This window comes from Populus euphratica, unplaced genomic scaffold (assembly GCF_000495115.2).
Source record: "Populus euphratica unplaced genomic scaffold, PopEup_1.0 scaffold117.1, whole genome shotgun sequence".
Taxonomy (NCBI): domain Eukaryota; kingdom Viridiplantae; phylum Streptophyta; class Magnoliopsida; order Malpighiales; family Salicaceae; genus Populus; species Populus euphratica.
Genome location: NW_011500008.1, coordinates 185,721 through 195,349, shown reverse-complemented (window position 1 = coordinate 195,349; position 9,629 = coordinate 185,721).

The following is a 9,629-nucleotide window of genomic DNA, read 5'->3' as shown; positions in this document are numbered from 1 at the left end:
CATCTCTTTTCGGAGTTTAGCCATCTCTTTGTCCTTTCAATTTCAGTTTTTAAATTCATCAATCAATCCTTTCATTTATGTGATAGGCCTGCATTTTTGCTAAAATGAATATTTACCATAAATTAAAGGTATCTTATATTATTAGATATATTATTATAAACATGCTTTAGTTAAGGAGTTATTGATACTTAAAGTGCAAAATGATGATATAAAACCATGATAAAAATGCATTTTTAAGTACTAATCAATGATGAGAAACTATTTATTCACTTCTTTCAAGACAACTTAAATGGCGTTGCCTTTACTTGATATATGTGGATGGACAATACCATGATAAAAAAAATAAAATAAAAGGACTTAGTTGATGCCTTCATTAGGCAATATAAGTTCAACATATATATCAAGGCCCTGATAGGTCAAGCTTGCAAGTTATGGAAAAGGATAACAAGAAACCATTAGAGAATACAAACAAAGGTGGCGTGAGATAGCTGTATAGGTTAAACCTTCTTTGTTGGAAAAGGAGATAATCAATTTTTTTATCAACACTTTTAAGGCCCTATACTTTGAATACCTGGTTGGAAGCTCTACACCATATTTTTCTAACCTGGTTGCTATAGCTGAGAGGATTGAACAAGTTATTAGTGTAGGAAGAATTGCTTACTTAACTTAGGAGAAACATTTCATTGGAGAAAGGAAAGAAATTAAGGTTCACATCAAAGGTGATTACAAAGACGAGAGAAAGAGCTACTAAAATAAAGACATCTAGAGGTCGCTCGCCCTAAAGACGAAGCTATAGTGTCACTAAACCAAGATTAGTCTATATGTGACCTTGACTGACTATTGGAAAGGTGTCCCTGTTAAGTAATTTATAGGAGAGGGATGGTTGAAAGATTCTAGAAATCCCATTTGATAATTGCTAACTGTTTAGCCCTTCTATGTGTCACCTTTCTCATATAAGGTCTTTGTTGATTTTTAATGAAATAATGTATAAATAATAGAATGTAGTGAACTCATTGCTCATGGACTTATGAAATGCATCTTTTTGCAAAGACCAAACCATTACACTAGATAATGTCAAAGTTTATTAATCTTAACTGCTTGCACTTGAACTGAGAAAAAGCCATCTTTGTTACTAAAACAAGTATATCCCTTGCGATCCTTTTTTTTAGCCTAATAATTTTCCTTTTATGAAAAAAATCTTGACTATGATCACACCCCATACTTGGGGCAAGTAAAGATTTTTTTTTTAAAAAAAAGGAATGAAAAAGTCTTGAGAAAGCTAGAAAGGAAAAAAAACCCAATAAATTCAATGACTATAGGGCATAACCAAATTACAAGAAAGAGCGATAACCAAGATAAAGTGAGTATGTCCTTGAAAAGCAATGAAAAAAGAAAAAAGGCAAATCAAAGAAAAGCTGCTAAAGAAAAGATAAAAGATATAGAGTCGAACTACTGATAAGAATCCTTAGTATTTGAAACCCTGAAACACTCTTTGAGCCTTATGAATCTTTTTCTTTTGTAGACAAAAACCACAATCTACATTATGTATCTGTAAAAGTCCATTCTAATCAAGCAAACAAGCAACCTAGATTAATAAACAATGCTCTCAAAATGCAAAGAGCACTTTATCATTAGAATCATGATATTGAGAATAAACTACTCATTATTATTCATGATAATAAAATAAGTGTTAAAAAAGAGACATTTTTTCTCAAACAAAACCTTGAGCTTCTTCACGAGCCCTTAACTTAGGAAACCCATAAGAAACAGAAGGTCACCTCATGATGTACTTTCATCAAAGATAATATTGCCAAATACAAGAGCAAATCATCTCTTTTTCAAGAAAAAATAATCAAGGAGTTACAAGATTTCAAAAGCAAATTTTTTTAAACTCACATTAAAATAAATTTTATTTTCAAAATATAAGATCAAGATTTAAAGATTCATTTTGGATAAATATTCCTCCACCAAACTGAAAATGAGAGAAAGAAGAGAATGGTCATTGAAAACCATCATGTGTTTGAGTCATTGACAAAGCACATTTAGGAGAAATGACCAGTATAAAGGGGTAATATGGTGTTTAGAAGGAAAATTGATCACTTTTAGGAAAAAAAAAAATAGAGAGGAACATTTCCTACAACAAGACATGGGGGCATCTTGGTTTACAAAAAACAGTTTGATCCTTTTAGCAAGTGGCACTGAATATTTTTAGCAGTGACACGAGGAGTAATGAATGATCATTTCAAATTGTTTGATGGGACAGAAAATCTCTAGCAAGTAAGTAGGTCATGATGGGCATCATAAAGGCTGAGTTATGTTAATAGATATGGGAAAAGACTTACATCGGTCAATTAAAATAAGCTAGAAGCTAAACAATGAAAATGACCCAAATTAGAGATAGCAAGTCGTCATCAATCAAGCAAACTATGAAAACTAAATAAATTAGCTAATATTGGTTTAAATTAAACTTATTTAATCTATTTTAAAAGTACTCTTAAATCATTATCAATTACATACATAGATTCAAATTCATATACATTTAACAAAATTTTCAACTCAATAATAAAATTGAAAAAAATATAAAATAGACTTATTAAATAAGCTATTATTTATTCTATTATAGAACTCCTAAGTCACAAATTCAAAATCAATTTCATAAATCATATACAAATTTAATTTTTTTAAATCTCAAACAAACTCTAACATGTACAAATCATGCATTTATACAACAAATTTCTATAGGAAAAGACTATAAAATAATTAAACACACAAACAAACTACATATACTATAAAAATATGCAATAAAAATTAACATTTTAAAATTGAGTTCAAACCAAAAAAAGATAGTTTTGCTTTATGAAAAATCATTAAAAAAATTAAATTAGAAGAGGGATGCTAATAGACTGAGTGTTGTGGTGGTCAGATTTGTGGTGTGAGGTTGATTTGTAAGAAAATAGAAGGTTCTATTATTGGTTGTTGAATTGATGAAGGAAGAAGAAGAAAAGAGAGAGGGTAAGAGTAGGATTGCTCACCAGATTATAAATTAAATTTTACAAATGGATTTACAGATAGATTTCACTAACACGTTCATTTCATCAGTAATTTTGTTTATATAAATAACACGTCATTGTATCCTTTAGTTTTTACAATTCTTTTTTCTCTTTATAAATTCTTCAGTATATATCAAAAGAATGTTTTAATCAGTACTTACCGATAGATACAGCAAGGGACTATTTTGTTGGTAAAATTCATCACAATCTACTGATATAAATTTTTTATCAATATTTTTATTTGTATTTATCAATTTTATAGTAGTGCAAATCTCTAAAAAGAAAATGACAAATTAACTTTCACTTAGTTAACAAAATATTTCTAAAAAAAACAATAGCCATCATAATCGTTCTAATTACTTTGTTCGGATGGGAAGTAGAAAACTATAAAGAAAGGTGAGAGAGAGGATGAAATAGTTGTTCCGATAAATTAAAAAAAGAAATTGAGGGGGTAAACTAAAATATTTTAAAAATTAAGAAATCATTTTAAGAGTGCTAAAGCTCAAAAAGATGATTATAAACTTTAACCACTCGGTAGTGTTCACAAAAAGTATTCGCTTTTCTTGAAAATCATTGGGCTAAAAAGTAATTTGACACTGAGATTTTGAAACACTGTTTTTTGTAAAAAAAATATTAATTACTCTTTTATTTCCTTTATTTCATTGTTTATTAAAAAAATTTCCCTTCTGAAAAAAAAATAAAAATACTTGATTACTAGGGATCAATTCCGAGCTTGGTAGTTGTTTAACGAAGTAAAAGAGCCTAACCACTGCCTGGCTTTGTTACTAAAACAAAAAATTGTTAAAAAAATATATTATTTTTTTAGCCCAATTCAATAGTCTGTTGCTATAGATAGAGGAGAGATATATAACCATATAATTTGAGAAGTTGAAGAAACTTTATAGCCATTGCCATATTTAATTAACTTGTTATTGTTTGGAATATTAGAAATTGAATTAAATTCATAACATTAAATTAATTTTTATATTCGGAATTTTTTTAGAAGTATTGATTGGAATTCCAAAATGAAATTCAATTTATAAAAAATAACCAAAATCAATTACATAGGATTTGTTAAAGTAATTTTTAATTTCATGATAAAACTGGTAGAAATATAGAACACTTGAAATGCAGATATGCACGTGGAAAGAAATAGAGAGGAAACATTGCAAAAGTGTCTCTACAGAAATTTTACCTTCTCCCTTTCTCTGATGTCAACTTTTTATCCATTTACTGATAGGATGCCTTGCTTATCCCCTACACATGAGAAGACTTTGAACTTGCACTTTATATATGTATGTGATCATCCAAAACAAAAACCATGCAGCTCTACACTGATAATACACCATATCAAAGAAAGCTAGCTGCTGCAGCAAATTATAGTTTGTTCTAGTTCATTTTCATTAGAAAGGGCTGTAAAAGACGGCTGAAAAAATGTCTAAGATGTCAGAAAAACCATTACAGAAACACAATATAGATGATAAAGAAAAAACAAAGAGATTAATCTAGAAGATTTTGACATTCTAATGAACCTATAACAATGAGACCCTTTTATACATTAAGATTTTGAATTAGCCATTGTGCATTACAAGTATGGTGTGATGCAGAAACAACAGCATAAGAAAATCAAAGAGGTTTTAGTACTCTGCCGCTTCAAATCAATCAATTTTTGTCATATTATGTTAAAAGCTATCAGAAGTTGGACGTTTCGCAAAATTAACTCATATCAAACATTAGCTCAGGACGTTCAGTTTTGCCGCTAATCTTTGCTTGCGAACTTTGTTCATATATTTCACTAGTAATTAACTGATAAGTATCATGCATTAGCAGTTGCATTTAGCATCGGAAAACTGGCTTGCACTCTTCCATCTTTTCCATTTATTTCTTGAACACCAAAATTATCCCCTCTTGAGGCAATCCATTGGTTGAGTATTCAATCTTACTAGCTATAATACATATTCTTCTTCGATTATACGGGTGCTATTGTATGAAATGTGTCCAAATTATATGGAAGCTCATAGGATGTGACAAGACCATGGAGTTGATTAATATAAAATCAAGGGACAATAAAAGAACTGATGGAAAGATGAACTCCAACTATTTTACTAGAAGACATTCAAAAAGCCTTATAGTCTGAAAGTTCATATTCCTTTCAATTCCAACTAAAAACCTAGGATTCAGTAAATGGGCAATGTCACAATATCAAGATTTTAAAATTAATGCCTTGCTGCTTCAAAAAACAAAAGGTTTAGACTCCCATCATCATCAACTTTCCCTTTCATGATCTCCCAAGGCCGTTTCTCATGATAGTTTATCTATACCACTAAACAAAACATAGAATGAGATAATCCCAAATTTACAAGAGGTGAGGCAAATTCAAGACTTGGAGATCAGGCATGCGAAACCCTTGCAAAAGAAATGACTTCGAAACTAAAAGCAAATAGTTAAACTAAAAGCAAACCCTTGCAACTTCGAAACTAAAAGCAAATAGTTAAACTATATTCCTCTATGGTGAAGGTTGGTTTGGTTCTCCATGTATATGTGTATGGTGAGTTAATACATGGTTGGTGCATGAAAGAAGCATCAAAGCTGTTTATGTCACATGCAAGGGCGGAGCCGTTCACAAGGCTCCGGTGAGCTGTAGCCCAAGTAGGATAATAATAAAAAATAAAAAAAAGGAAGCAAGTTTCAAATGGGGCTTTTCTTCTTTGTTAAAATTTCTGTTTCCAAGGGTTTATCATCATCATTAACCTAATTAGAAAAGGGACGCAGAGGAAACACAAGGAGAAGATAAAACTCTATTAATCCCTTTTAAAAGGTTTACGGTACCATCGTAGGAAAGTTCAGGATTTTCTTTAAATTTTAAAATTTTTATTTGAAAATTAATTTTTAAAATATTTTTAGATTATTTTTATGTAATTGATCAAAAATAAATTTTAAAAATAAAAAAATTATTTTAATATATTAAAAAACACTTTGAAAAACATTTATCATACTCCTTAGCCAACCTACCTCTCGCAAAATAAGTCGAGAAACCAACAATATTATTTAATTTTTTGAATAAATTTTAAAATTATCATAGGTATTTTAAATTCAGGTAGAATAATATATTTCAAAAAAGTTATGGTGATATAACACGTTTCTTCTATGTATCACTATTGAGTATCAAGATATTTAAATGATGTTATATATTATAACCGTGACATTTAAATCGATGTTATAGTTGGGGATCATAATAAAATTTTAATTGATATCGTAATTGATTTTTCTATTTGGTTAGTTGCAGCAGTTAGAAATGAGATTTCTATATGGTTATTTTTCTCAAAATTAACAACTATTATTAATCTTATTAGTGCTTCTCCCACATGTCATACCAAGTTATATGATACTTAGACTATAGAAATTGCGTATATAGTAGCTACTGGAGAATGTGAGACTGGTAGAAAGGCTAATCAAATCAATAATTTACATCGAAGTGGAACTACTCGCTAGAGCTCTTATTTTGACTCTATTTGCAGTTTAATAGATATGTATAATGCAACTATTATTTATCAGATTGATGTGATTCAACATGAGAGCTTTCAGAATATGTTTACCATTTCTGAATTATGTCGAGGATTAGCTGAAACAAATAAGTCGCAACACTATCATTTGATTGATAAGTTGATTTGTCTTGTTTTGACTTTGCCTGTTTCCACTGCCACTACAAAACGGGCATTTTCAATTATAAAACATGTTAAGACTGTGCTTTACAATAAAATAAAAAATGAGTTCTTAACAGATTTTATGATGATTTACATTGAATAAGAGCTTGTTAAAGATATTGATTCGGATTCGATCATAGGTGAATTCTATTATATAAAACATCGAAGAGTGCAACTTTGATAGTGTAATTTATTTTTATTTTTATTTTGAATTTTATATACTTTAAATTTTATTTTTTATATATTTTATGTTATGTATTTGAATTGAAACTTTATTGTTAACTTGATAAATTTATATATCTGAGTTAATAATTAATTTTAAAAAATAATTTATATATATTTATATCATAGCCTAGAATAAAAAAAATTCTTGGCTCCCCCCTTGTCACATGAAATCTATGGACATGACATACGATACAATGATCCATAGTTACTGCCAAGAGGATAACTCGTATAGGGCCTTGAAGCTGCTTAAGGAAATGCATGAAAAAGGATGGGTTCCAAATATGGCTACCAACTGTTCGATCATTGGAGTTATGTGCAAGGATGGATAGAGGCAAGAAGCTGAAGTTTTATTAGGCAACATGATAGCATTAAGACTAAAACCATCAGTTTCCATCTTAAGCATGATCTCCAAAGAGCATAATGCTGTCATTGTCAACAGAAAATCCCTGGAAAATCTAAGTAGTAAATCACTTGTCCGTGAAATTCAATAATTCTCTAGCCTTGTTGTACACGAAATTAAAGTATCTTCAGTTGTTTACCATGTGAAATTTCTCTAACCTAGATTCATGTTTTTTTTTTTTCAATTTTAGATCAATCATAAAAATAAGATTGTTTATGGCAATTTCCATTTGAAAAAGATACGGGGAACTTAAATGGTTGTATGATAAGTTAACCGCACTAGCATTATTAATAATGTGTATGGCAGTGTAGTCAGTCAATCGTGCTTTTAAAAATTTTTAAAAAATATTATTTTAAATTAATTTTTTTATTTTTAAATTATTTTGATGTGCTAATAATAAAAATAAATTTTTAAAAATAAAAAATATTATTTTAATAAATTTTTTATTAAAAATAATTTTTACCACACTTTCAAATAAATTCTAAATATTATTTAGAGGTTTGGAAAAGATAATGAAATCTTTTTAGAGTTCATTTTGTAAATGATATGCTCTTGATTAGAGAGAAATTATAGTTAACTTCTTTTATTAGCATTTTCCATGTGGTTTTGATTTTTATCTTTTGTAGATTGTATTTTTAATATGAAAGAATTTGAAATAATTATTGATAAATATTGCAATAGAAAAGAAACTAGAAAAGACACAAGATTTAATTTGGTTCAAAAATGTGCCTATATTTATAAGAACGAGGAGCTTTTATTTTTACTATATCGAAAAAGCATTGCATAATATATATATATATATAGTAGACTCTAAAACGTTGAAGAACTCTTATTCATTTCACTGCACTTCACTTGGTATGCTCCACTCCATTGTTCTTATCTAATTTCTTACCTCATTTTTTAAAAACATTTGAAAAAAAACCAAAAAAATATGTTCTTGGTGTATTTGTGATGTTTTCAGTGTTTTTTTCAAAGAATTTAAAATAATAAATAATAAATAATAAATAAAATGAAAAAATACATTTAATTTTTAGTGATTTAATTGTAATTATGAAAAGAGAATGACTAATTTGAAAATTGAAAACCTTCTCACCAAGCAACCCTTTTTTTAATCAAATTTTCCAGAACCAATTCTCTTAATTCAATGATTTATTTTTCTTTGTTTTATCTCCAAGTTATTAAATGAATGATTGATATTTATTTTTGAAATTTAATTATTGATTTTGGTTTGCTTTGCCTTGAAACCAAAGAAAATTTTCACTACACACATTGATTAGTACTTAAAAGTGTATTTTTATCAAGGTTTTATATCATCATTTTACACTTAAAGTATCAATAACTCCTTAACTAAAGCATGTTTTATAACAGCGTATCTAATAATATAAGATACCTTTAATTTGTGGTAAATGTTCATTTTAAATGCAGGTCTATCACATAAATGAAAGGATTGATTGATGAATTTAAGAACTGAAATTAAAAGGACAAAGAGATGGCCAAACTTAGAAAAGAGATGCTGGTGTAGTCCAAACCGGAACACTGTTCGGTAATTGGGTCATATCTGGAGCTGTAAATCTTGGATTTAAGTCTACTTTATATGGATGGAAAGGTAAGATATAGGCCAATAACTCCAACTTTCATGGGAGCCCAAGATTTAAAAAGGCTATTTTCAAGTCTAAATTATGCCAACAACGAAGATGTCTGAATCTGTCATGTAGCCCAAACATTGTTCAGTGTTTGACCTATAACTGGAGTTCTAAAAGTCCATATGACCTTCATTTTTTTTCCTGGAAAGCTGAGATAATTTTCTACAACATTCATGTTTTCAAGTGGTTTTAATTCTGACATTATCAATGACATTTTGGGCAACCAAGGGAAAATAAGGATTGTCACCAAGTCAAGAGTTGGCCACACACTAATCAATTAGTCATCAAATCAGTAGTTCTTAATTTTAGCCTATAAAAGGAGGCATTTGTCATGCATTTAGGCATCTTGGTTTCCAGATATCGAATAAGATAACTAATGTAATCATGTTAACAATTTATAATCTGATTGGAACCTCCTTTGTGTGTGGTTTCTAATTGAATAATAAGAGTTTACACTGTATTTGTTTAACATACCAATTTTTTTTCCTTTTTTTCTTATTTTTTAATATATATACATATAACTTAAAACATCATGTATCTTTAACCCATGTAATGAGCTTTCAGCTAATGACTCCCAGACCAGTTGGTCTTAGGGCATTAGGTGTTA